This window comes from Balaenoptera borealis, assembly GCF_965194805.1.
Source record: "Balaenoptera borealis genome assembly, chromosome: X".
Taxonomy (NCBI): domain Eukaryota; kingdom Metazoa; phylum Chordata; class Mammalia; order Artiodactyla; family Balaenopteridae; genus Balaenoptera; species Balaenoptera borealis.
Window position 1 is genome coordinate 70,693,095 of NC_138881.1, and position 13,277 is coordinate 70,706,371.

The following is a 13,277-nucleotide window of genomic DNA, read 5'->3' on the forward strand; positions in this document are numbered from 1 at the left end:
GATGTATGTCATAGAGTGTTCTGCGTATGTTTTCCTCTAAGAGTTTGATAGTGTCTGGCCTTACACTTAGGTCTTTAATCCATTTGGAGTTTATTTTTGTGCATGGTGTCAGGGAGTGTTCTAATTTCATACTTTTACATGTACCTGTCCAATTTTCCCAGCACCACTTATTGAAGAGGCTGTCTTTTCTCCACTGTATATGCTTGCCTCCTTTATCAAAGATAAGGTGATCTATAGATCAATGGAACAGGATAGATAGATCACCTTATCTTTGATAAAGGAGGCAAGCATATACAGTGGAGAAAAGACAGCCTCTTCAATAAGTGGTGCTGGGAAAACTGGACAGGTACGTGTAAAAGTATGAAATTAGAACACTTCATTACACCATACACAAAAATAAACTCAAAATGGATTAAACACCTAAATGTAAGGTCAGACACTATCAAACACTCAGAGGAAAACATAGGCAGAATACTCTATGACATAAATCACAGCAAGATCCTTTTTGACCCAGCTCCTAGAGAAATGGAAATAAAAACAAAAATAGACAAATGGGACCTACTGAAACTTAAAAGCTTTTGCACAGCAAAGGAAACCATAAACAAGACCAAAAGACAATCCTCAGAATGGGATAAAATATTTGCAAATGAAGCAACTGACAAAGGATTAATCTCCAAGATTTACAAGCAGCTCATGCAGCTCAATAACAAAAAAAGAAACAACCCAATCCAAAAATGGGCTGAAGACCTAAACAGACATTTCTCCAAAGAAGATAAACAGATTGCCAACAAACACATGAAAGAATGCTCAACATCATTAATCATTAGAGAAATGCAAATCAACACTACACTGAGATATCATCTCACACCGGTCAGAATGGCCATCATCAAAAAATCTAGAAACAATAAGTGCTGGAGAGGGTGTGGAGAAAAGAGAACACTCTTGCACTGTTGGTGGGAATGTAAATTGATACAGCCACTATGGAGAACTGTATGGAGGTTCCTTAAAACCTAAAAATAGAACTACCATATGACCCAGCAATCCCACTACTGGGCATATACCCTGAGAAAACCATAATTCAAAAAGAGTCATGTACCAAAATGTTCATTGCAGCTCTGTTTACAGTAGCCAGGACATGGAAACAACCTAAGTGTCCATCATCGGATGAATGGATAAAGAAAATGTGGCACATATATACAATGGAATATTACTGAGCCATAAAAAGAAACGAAATTCAGTTATTTTTACTTAGGTGGATGGAGTTAGAGTCTGTCATACAGAGTGAAGTAAGTCAGAAAGAGAAAAATAAATACAGTATGCCAACACATATATATGGAATCTAAGGGAAAAAAAAAAGGTTATGAAGAACCTAGTGGCAAGACGGGAATAAAGACACAGACCTACTAGAGAATGGACTTGAGGATATGGGGAGGGGGAGGGGTGGACTGTGACAAGGTGAGAGAGTGGCATGGACATATATACACTACCAAACGTAAAATGGATGGCTGTTGGGAGGCGGCCGCATGGCACGGGGAGATCAGCTCGGTGCTTTGTGACCACCTAGAGGGGTGGAATGGGGAGGGTGGGAGGGTGGAGATGCAGGAGGGAGGAGATATGGGAACATATATGTATGTATAACTGATTCACTTTGTTATAAAGCGGAAACTAGCACACCATTGTGGGACAATTATACTCCAATAAAAATGTTTAAAAAAAAAATTAGGGCAGAAAGCAGGAGACCACAAAGCTCAGAGGCACTATGCTCAATGAACTTAGTAGAGAAATAAGCAAACTGCAAACTACACTTGTCTTTGTGAATTTAGGGGGATTCTTAATGACACAATATTCACTATTAAATATCAATTATTATTTAAAAACAGGAAAATAAAAAAATAAATAAATAAAATAAAATGATATTTTGCCTTACAAAATATGAGAGGATTATTTCTTCTACATCCTTGACAACATTGTTTATAACTAATCTTTCTAATTTTTGCCTATCTAATAAACATAAAGTGACATCTCAAAAAAAAAAAAGAAGATGTACTACATATATACAAGGGAATATTTTTCAGCCATAGAAAAGAATGAAATAATGCCATTTGCAGCAACATGAATGGACCTAGAGATTGTCATACTGAGTGAAGTAAGTCAAACAGAGAAAGACAAATATCATGTGATATCGCTTATATGCAGAATCTGAAAAAAAAAATACAAATGAACTTATGTACAAAACAGAAACAGACTCACATACTTAGAGAATGAACTTATGGCTACCGGTGGGGAAGGGTGATGGGAGGGATAGATTGGGTGTTTGAGATTGATATGTACTCACTGCTATATTTAAAATAGATAACCAACACCTACCTACTGTATAGCACAGGGAATTCTGCCCAATACTCTGTAGTAATCTAAATTGGAAAAGAATTTGAAAAAGAATAGATACATGTATATGTATAACTGAATCACTCTACTGTACACCAGAAACTAACACATTGTTAATCAACTATACTCCACTATAAAGTAAATATTTAAAAAAATAATTATAGATAAAAAGAAATGATAATAAATAACCAGATTTTTCAGCACACTTTTTATTACAATTTTGTAGGACTCAAATATGGTTTATATATGTTTGGAAAGTGAGAAATCAGGTTTAGAGATATAATTTTGAAAGCTAACACCATATCAGCTGATAGCAGAAACCCTGGGAATTGTTGCTGAAGAAGATCAGAAAGCTCAATTTGGAGATTTTGAGATAATAATCTTGATAATACTATTTGACTTTATGTAGCAAGGAATCATTTATAAACTACTATCCCATATTCTAGTCTGATTTTAACAACTTTGAGAGATAAGAAAGAATGCTAGACATTCTATATCACACACAAAATTAAAAAATTTTTTTAAATGATGTGGTGAAAAAAAAAAGGAACATCAGGGATAGATGCTATCATACCCATTTTATAGTTGAAAAAACTAAGGATCATAGAGTTTAATTGTCTTGCTCCATGATTGCTCGATGAATAAACCATGAATATGGATCTAGAATTCAGGTCTTCTGGCTCAATATTCTTACCACCTTATCGAAGCAGGAAGCAAAGAAAGGACTAAGAGGGGTGAAGGAGGGAATGAATGAGAGGGATCTAGAGGCTCTCAGAAGAACCAGGAAATCACTAGAAGTTAAGGAAGATATATCTGAGGAGGGCATTGTCATCAGAGTCAAATGTTAACAGAGAGGTAAAAGAAATTTTTATCACAAATTTCTGGGCAGTAAAGTTTGAGGCAAAATAGTTTACTACATTAAAAATGAAGTATACCATGTGTAAAATAGATAGCTAGTGGGAACCTGAGGTATAGGACAGGGAGCTCAGCTCGGTGCTCTGTGATGACCTAGATGGGCAGGATGGGAGGGGGGAATGGGAGGGAAGTCCAAGAGGGAGGGCATATATGTATACATATAGCTGATTCACTTCGTTGTAAAGCAGAAACTAATGCAACATTGTAAAGCAATTATACTCCAATAAAATATGTTTGACAGGGAGATATAGGTCAACCAAATATAACAAACTTGTTTGTGTTACTTCTGTTTGGGCCTTTTAAAATATATCATTTGCTTCATGGGCTATTGTTATTATTAGGTTTGCATATTTTAAATCAGCTAAACAAAAGAATTATTGAATTTTCATACTTACCCATATTCATCTTTTCTCGGTTAAGAAAATAGTACCATGTATTACTAAAAACCTCAGTAGGACTTTTATGTCCCTGGTGGAAGGTCCTTCCTTCCTAGAAAGACAAAGAAGCATTTACTGTCAGATGCTGATGTATAATCACATTTTTTATTTTTTACTGTATAGCCCCATGCAGTCAGAAAATATTTAATGGATTTGTCATCAAAGCATGAAGTTGCAAAACTTTCTTTAGTGGATTTACCATTTTTGCTATTGGGTTTTCTCTTCTCTTTAATTACAAAGAACAGTACTAGGCAAGAACAGTATCGAAGGAAACAGGAGATTTTTGATGTTATGTATGTTTACAGATATGTTCATACTCATTTAGCAGTGTGGACACAGTAAATTAATTTGGATATACATCAAAAGGTAACCACTGAGGTTTTATACCAGTTAATAAAATAAATGAAAATTGGGTTTCATATAATTAAAGTTTAAGTTATGCGAAGATACTTACTGACAAGTACGATAAGGTTATATAAGTAGAAATTCAGCTCTGGGACAGCAAGGACTATGTCTCTCAGAGGAGTAGGGATGTTTCTTTTTCTGGAATGAAATAATAGGAATTAATTGAACTACAACTCTCCAATATGTCCCCTTAAGATAACAGATCACCATATTTAACTATCAGTGCCATTTAGAGAGACTGGAGAACTTTTCGAGGATTTACAATTAATCTTCTACTCTAGTAAAAATAGCAATTGGTAAATAATCAGTAGAATATAATTTTTGCAAAAATAAAAAATAGAAGGAATGGTGACAGTCATATTTCACAAAGTCCATATTGTAATCCATTTTTTTTTTCTTTTTGGCCACATCGTGTGGCATGCGGGATCTTAGTTCCCTGACCAGAGATTTAACCCGTGCCCCTTGCATTGGGAGTGTGGAGTTTTAACCACTGGACCACCAGGAAAGTCCCTGTAATCCACTTTATTACATGAAAAATTAATTTATTTCTGTGTTGTTTTTTGAATCTGTCCTCAAGCCTAGTTCATGCTTAAATCTGAGACAGAATGCATCACTCTATAATAAGAAACCTAAGTTTTGACTTCCTGTCTCCAGCTTTTCAGTACAGAAAATGCTATCAAGTGTGGGTTAATAGTTTATTTTATGGGTTATTTTCTTGTATCTGGGAAATTCTGAAAAAAGATAAAGAAAAGCACTCTCTTTTCTTTTTGCCACCATTGCTCACTTTTATGTATAATCTCATGTACTTTGAAGTTTGGAATAGAACACTACACATTCTGAAAGTTATTCATATATGACTCTTCCTGAAATATTGAGTAAAGGGATATAAAAAATGCCTGCCTTTACTTCCATGGTAGAACTAATTCTTAAAGTACACTTTAAAAATTCCAGTGAAATCAGACTACCAAGCAGTGTTTTCATATACTCAGGCTATTGTTACCTCTTTCAACCCTGTGAAATATCAAGGCTACTGTACAGCTTCCTTTTAAACATATCCCGTTGCCTCTTAGTCCCACGTTGCTATGGCAAATAGTTGTAAGTTATTAACTATGTTAGAAGAATGGAATGTGATTTAAATAATGACAAAGCAGATGGTTTCCTGCTCAGCAGTTAGAAGGAAAGATCAGTAACTGACTTCTTGGCTTCAAGACTTAACTCATTCATGTTAATTTTACCTGCAATGACCTTCTTTGAAGCTTATCTAAAAACAAAATCTAAAAACCTTTGTTTCCCATCTCAAAACATAAACCTTTCTGGCATGCACAAATTTTTCATTAAAATGCCCTTTATTCCTTCTTCTTTTCAAGTACAATGAAGTTAGATTTCAATAGCTTTAAACAGATTAAATAGGAAAGAAAAAAACCATCAGTTAATTTATTTACCAAGTAACCCAGAGCAATGTGTGTTAATGAATAGCAACATTTGAGGAACTTACATTATTAATGAAAGATCCTTAAGTGTACTGGTAAAGAAAATACCTAGATGTGAAAATAATTGGGACTGCTTATGAATGTAAACTAGACATAGTTTTACTCTGCTTTCTGTGATACCACTGTTATGGATAAGTAATTGTATGTTCTAAAACATTATCACTTTTTCTATTTTCTTTTCATTCACTATGTTATAATTATATTGAAGTTGATCTAAACTCAGTACTCAAATACTTAAGCCTTTTCACCCAGAGATAAATGGATGGCTCTCTGTTCTGTGAAGGGAGACTATGCAACTAATTTTCATATCTGTTAACTTCTACAGTTCTTGCTTTGCCTTACCATCAGTATATGTTCAAAATTGAAGTTCATCTTCCTGTCTTTCTATTCTTCAGCATTCCAAGGGGGGGGGGGAACCTTAAATAATTATAAAGCTATGCAATTCAAATAACCTTCTCTTTTTGGTCTTTCTTCTACAATCTCATTTTTCTAACCCTATCAATAGAAGTTAAAGTTAAATATAAGGACTAAAGACGTGTAATTTAAAAATTAGTTCCTGGCCAACTGTTTGACTAGATGTCTGGCTCCATAGCAGCAGATTGCATGGTAAGCTGAAAGTTAGGGAAATTATGTTAACTCTCTCACTAGGTAATTTATCACTTACATAGCCTATAGAGCAGGAAGTTCCTCAAGTTCACTCATAGTTAAATTCCAGAATTCGTAGCTGGTTGACTTTTATATTGACTCTGAGGTAAGTTACAGTTGTGATGGGGTACTTGAATTATTTGGACAGCTGCTGGAAATGTCATTCTATTAATAGCAAGACATGTGTCTGACTATGCCTACCATTCCCTTCCTTCATCACTACTTACTAACTATAAGATAACATGGTCACTCTCTCCCAAGGCTTCTGTAACTTCTAAATATTTCTTCTTTCATAGTCAGAATTTGGATCAAAGAAATAGTTTTTATCATGGTTTTCTTTTCTGAGAAATGAAATTGACAAGAGTGCAAGTCTCCAGACTCAGGTGAATTTTATCTCAGGCTATGGGGATGGGAACTAAATACATATACATGTTATTTCAGAAGACAAATCAGTAATCTTGAATGGGAGAGGTGCCAGAAGCTTGAGAGATGACATTTTTGATCTTAAAGATCTTAGTTTCAAAGTTTCTCCAAACATAAATATTTTATAAGATGTAGAAATGTTGCTTGGTTATAAATAGAGTCAGATCAATTTGTAGATGATTAAATAACTGCAGTAAGATAATATCATTTAATGCATTTAAACAATTCCCACAGAAATAGAATTAAAATCCAATGTGCAGTAATTACCCACATAATCCATCTTATCTTTGCTTTTTTAACAGCTTAACTTCTTTTTGAAAGTTTTGATTTTCTTTTCCTTTGCTGTATTTTCTTCATGAATTATTATTATTTTTCCCTTTAGAACAAAGTTGAAGAGCAAGCTATGCAAGGAGAAGATCAGGTAAGAAAACAATTGTAACAACAACAACAAAATCTATTGAGGAGGATTACATCAAAAAATAATTTGTTGAAACACTAACGACCTAAATATGATGAGATGGATATACACAGCTTTATAATTTCATGGTTCAAAGTATAGTTACTAAATTGCTTTGGAATTGCTGCTATTAACAGCTGCCTATAATGTGGGAAAAAAGTGAGTCAAATGGGATCTTTTCATTTCCGTACACTAAATATCCAGCTGGAAACATCTGGATGACTAACTGGTTCACTTTGCATGGGGACTATTTAATTCTGTTACTGTAAAAGTTTTAGCACCTGATCGCTTTTGGCTCTGGGCTTTTGGATGTCCTCGTCGTTGTATACATTGTCCTTTCCCTTCTCTTCTGCACTGTTTAAGCTGTGTGCTTGTGTGTGTGTGTGTGTGTGTGTGTGTGTAAGATATGGTGTATAATGTCCAAGTTATTGCTGGACAATTATGTTATTTTGTGTTTTTACTAGTGTGTAAGAGTTATTAAGCAGTGGGAATTTTCTTTTTTCTTTTTTCCATTTTCTTGTAGGGGGTATATCTGTTTACCAGAGAGTTTCTTATGATTGATTTACCATTGTACTAAAGATGTGTTTTGCAAATGAGAAAAGTTTGCAAGTGAATATATAGAGGGACTATTAAAACATGGATATATTTCGTCAGAGAGACACTGATTTATCCATTTTCAGTCACAAAATTTAACAGAAAAGAATCATTAAATATGGTTAGCCATGGCAAGTATGGAAAGTACACTTACTCATTTGTAAATTTCCTTGTATGTAATAAGCTTAGTTTAGGTTGTTTATGTACGATTGTTTATGGATGCTTAAACATATGTCATTATCATCCTTGGTGGGATATGTAAACACTCAATTAGAAAACTTGATGATCCCTTATTAACAGTGAATAAGACTGATATCTAGAACCTAACCTTGATTGTAAAGAGTTTCTGTTTAGCTACTTTTGAGGATTGATATAAACTCTCTCCTGAGTTCTGAGATTCTTGGGGATTTCCATATTTTCTGGTTTTAATCCCTTTCAACCTACTGTTATAGTACATAGTTTTAGTGTCTATTGTAGTGCCCAATAGGAACATACAAATATATTTGCAACTGTAAACTAAGTGTTGTTGAATTTAGAGTCCTAAAGTGAAATTTTATCAAAATACTGTTTGAGTTCATCTCATCTTGGGCCATCGTGAGTGTATAGGAGCCTCAAAGAAATCACATCTCTAAATTATTCAACAGAGTGTGTCTTCGAATTTAGGCTCTAGAATCAAGCTGCCCGGATTTATATTTCAGATAAAACTTATCAGCTGTGCCCTTGTGCACACTACTCAGTGCCTCAGAGCTTCTGTTGCTTTATCTGCAAAATGGAGATAATGCTAATGCTGAAAATTGTAAATGTTGCCAGAGATAATTATTTTTAGTATTTTTGTATATAATGTTTGGTAAATATTAACTACAGATGCTATTTATCTCCCTCCTCTTTCGCTTCCTTCCACTCCTCTGCCAACTCCTCCACCTCCTCCTCATTGTTGTTATTATGATTATTATTATTGTTATTTGATAGCTCTATCCTATTGTTACATAGCTCTCTGCTCCAATCCACATTGCATAGTTCAGCCAGAATAATCTTTCCTCGGCCTGATCTTCAAACACTCCCTTGTGCAAAAAACTGATTAAAATCAGACTGCCAAATCTACCGTTAATGGTCCCTTGTGAATATAATGGCTATCTGTAATGCCAGCTCTCCAATTCATTTATCAGCATTCCTAACTTTCCTAATTTATTTCAAGGAATTAAATCCTCTTGCTGTTGTGAGTCAAAAACAACAGGTGGTAATAATGAAGAGGAAAGGAGGCCAGTCATTTTGAAAACTTATGATGGTAACAATAAAAGCAATAATGTTAACAGTTTACATTTGTAAGCTTTGCCATCTGTAAAACACTCACATATATATATATGTATTATATATGTATAACTATATATAATTTTATACATAATTATATAACTATGTAACTATATATGTATAAATATATATACATAGTGATATGCATATATAACATACTGATTATATATTATATATATGATATATATAATATATATAGCACTACATAAATTATACAGTGATATATATATATACAGATATATATATACACACACACACATATATATAACATACTTTCAGGCTTACAAAATGCTTTGGGTATTAGAACAAAACATGAGGAGTCTTTTGAGAATACCATCAGCCTTCTTAGAACAGATTAGTGGATTCCAAACTGATGGTTAGTCCTAGTGGTGTACTGGGGATAAGACTCTTCAACTAGGAGTTTGTGAGGAGGGGTCATACCAAATGAAAAGAAGAGTTTGAGGAGAGGGACAGAAATTAGAAAGCACAATGTATGTTTGGGGGATAAGGAAAGACCATAGCCTTTCCTATAGGGATATAAAGGAAGATTAGACTGAAGAGTCGATGTGGACAACTGTAATGCTTTGGCTTTCTAAGAATAGAAGATGTGGAGAAGTCAAATTCTAATATAGGGTCCTAACCCCTTGACTCGTAAGATGCAAAGAGACTACCTTGGGCTTTGTGTACAGAGTCATTTTATAGGTTCCTTTTCCCTCAAATTTTGGTAATACTGTACTTCATAGATAAGAAAAATGACACAGTTACCTTTGCGTTTGTCACATGTCAAAACAGTTAAGATTCTTATTACTCTTGGATATTATGCCTTTTTTAGATGGCAGGAGTTTGTGTTTACTCTTTTCTGCATCTGTATACCAAAGTCTAAATTTTTAGGCACAATGAATGGAAATTAATATAAAAAGTGAAATGATGAGACAATGGTGTGCTGGTAAATGTTTAACAACTCTGGCTGTCTGGAAGAAACAGGCATGAAATATAAGTATACATATAGATATAGAATATTTTAATATATATGAACAAGTATTATATATATTTTACTGATACTAGAGATATGTAGCACCTAATTTACAAATAATAATAAAATAGGCAGTATCCTTTATTGTAAATTCCTTATAGCCAATTGATTTTCAGGGAATGCTTTCATTGATTTTTGATGAATTCTTATATTGTAGCCAACTATGTTTGCAATTAACAAAATAATGAAATTTTGCCATGAATGTTAGGTGATATTTCTGTTTATGTTAGTGACTTAAACAAACTGGAATAATGAATATGTGTATTCAAAGTTCATTCTTTCATCAGTAATGTGAGTTCCTTCTTTGTTGATTCAAATGATAGTTTTGAAACTCAGAAGAATATTCAATTTTTTGTGACATTCACCAATACAATGGCTATAGACCTGACAGTCACACTCCTAAGTTTAATCTGCATTATTAACATTTCTCCATCACTTTCATAAATCTAAACAGTGAACAAAACAATTAATCAAGATGATTTGTAGAATCAGAAGTTTGTCAATTTCCATTGTGTGACTACTATTCCCTCTATGGCTCAATCTACCAACATGATGGAGTTGGGAAGAAATGTACAGTAGCACACCAACATACACATACAATACAGTAGATATAAATGGCTCAAGAGGACAGATAATAATAAATGTGGTAAAATAATAAAGTGATGGTGAATTTTGAGCGTTTATTCCTTTGTTTTTTAACATTATTTATTTAATTATAAGTTTATTTAATTTACTTATGCTTAACCATGGCTGTGTTTAACAACCAGCTTGCAGAATTCCTGACAATTTACAAATTGCCTCTAGCAAGCCAGCTTTAGCACACCACTGAAAAACAGAGTCATTGATTCATTAGAAATCTGTAAGGTATCCTGGGTGTTATCAAGCATGTTTTTTTTTGAGATATAATTAACATGACATTGTGTAAGTTTAAAGAGTACAATGTATTGATTTGATACATTTATATGTTGATATATAATTACCAGTGCAGTGTTAGCTAATACCTCTATCATGTCAGACAATTATTTGTGTGTGTGTGATGAGAACATTTAAGATCTAGTCTTTTAGCAGCTTTGAAGTGTATAACACAGTACTGTTAACAATAATCACAGTGCTGTACATTAGATTTCCCAGAACTTACTCATCTTCTAACTGCAAGTTTGTACCCTTTGACAATCTCTCTAATTTCCCAACCCACCACCCGCCCCAACTCCTAGTAACCACCATTCTAATCTCTGTTTCTGTGAGTTCAGCTTTTTTTAGATGCAAATCAAAACGACAATGGGATATCACCTCACACCTTTTAGAATGGCTATCATCAAGAAGACAGGCGATAACAAGTGTTGACGAGGATGTGGAGAAAGAGGAACGCTTGTGCATTGCTGGTGGGAATGTAAATTTGTATAGCCACTATAGAAAACATTATTGAGTTTTCTCAGAAAATTAAAAATAAAACTATGATCCAGCAATCCCATGTTTACTGTAAGATTATTTACAATAGCCAATATACGGACTCAACCTAAGTGTCTATGAATGGATGAATGGATTAAGAATGTGTGGGGCCTATATATATATATATATATATATATATATATATATATATATATATATATATATATATATGCAATGAAATGTTATTCAGCCATGAGAAAGAATGAAATCCTGCCATTTGTGAGAACATGGATGGACCTTGAGGGAATTATGCTAAGTGAGATGTCAGAAAGAGAAAGACAAATACTGTACAGTGTCACTTATATGTGGAATCTAAAAAAGCTCAACTTGTATCAAGCATGTTGAGGCACTGAACATTGTTAATCATACAGAGGAGCTCACTGTAGGAAAGTAGCAGTTGTTAAAATGATTATTACCTATAAATCCTGCAAGAACCCAAAGTCCTGCATATTGAAGAGTATCTTTAATATTGATTATTTGTGGTATTTTTATAGCATCTTTCTTTAGGAAACTTTCAATAGATTTTAAACAATAAATGCACCACCAAGTATTACAGGAGTAGGAAACATCAAGTTGGGAAAACAAATGAAGAAGAATGGGGAGTCTGAATTGGAAGAGGAAGCAGGAGGCATCTATCTCAATAGTAACACTGAAATAAGTATATCCAGGTGTGTTAGTTTTCTAGTGCTGCCATAATACATTATACAAACTTAAGGGCTTACAACAACACTAGTTTATTATTTTAGAGTTTTGTAGATCAGAAATCCAATATGGGTCTCAGTGGGCTAAAATCAAGGTGTCTGCAGAGCTGCTTTCCTTTCTTGACTTACTAGAGGAGACTGCATTTCCTTGTTCATTCAGGTTGTTGGCAGATTTTAGTTTCTTACTGTTGTAGGGCTGAGTTCCCTTTTGCCTTGCTGGCTGTCAATTAGAGTAATTCCCAGCTTCAAGAGGCTACCAACATTCTTTGCCTCATAGTCCCCTTCCTTCATCTTCAAAGCCAGTAATGGCTGATTGATCTTTCTCATGCTTTGAATCTCTCCTGCCTCTTCCCCTATTGTGACATCTCTGTGACCTCCTTTTCTGTCTTCCTCTTCTGCTTTTAAAGGTCCATGTTATTGCACTGTTCCCATGCAGATGATCAAGGATGTTTTCCCCATTTTTAAGGTCAGCTGCTAAGCAACCTTAATTCCACCAGCCACCTTAACTCCCCTTTGCCACATGATATAACACATTCACAGATTCCAGGACATTTTTGGCAAGGGGTGGGGTATTACTCTGCTTACAAAATCAGAGCTTTACTATCAGTAAAATTTTAAGTCACTGATCTTTATTTCTACTTTCATTCCTATTGATTTTAAAGAATGATGGCCTACCACTCTTTTCTTTCCATTTATCCCCTAGGAATGCCTGTTCTTAGACATTTTATTCGCCCATAAGTGTAAATGGATAAAAGTTCACTGTTAGCAGAAAGGCTACATTGTATTTAGATTAAAATCTCTCCATCTTTTACCACAAGCAGAAGATTTTTAATTTTGCGTGATTTCGGACAAGTTATTTAACTTCTCTGGTCTTCAGTTTCTTCATACACTGAATAGAGATACCTGTTATTATGATTAGAATCCATTATTTCATTAACTACTTTCCATTTGAAGTAAATTAAGTCCTGGGTCATCAATTTTGTACCATGTCTATAATGCATACTTACAGCCAAGTGATTATATATCACAGTAAAA

General features: G+C 34.0%; 1 long non-coding RNA gene across 3 annotated transcripts in view; it reads left to right on the forward strand.

The window, feature by feature from the left end:
* Window positions 1–378: 378 nt before the first annotated feature.
* LOC309620775 overlaps window positions 379–13,277 on the forward strand; it is a 164,085-nt gene continuing 151,186 nt past the window's right edge. For 2 of the 3 annotated variants that reach the window (XR_014239616.1, XR_014239618.1), the window contains exons 1-2: window positions 379–6,660; window positions 7,083–7,121. This is a non-coding gene — a long non-coding RNA (uncharacterized lncRNA). Of the gene's footprint in view, window positions 7,122–13,277 lie in introns of all 3 variants that reach the window. The other variant, XR_014239617.1, reaches the window with a different exon arrangement.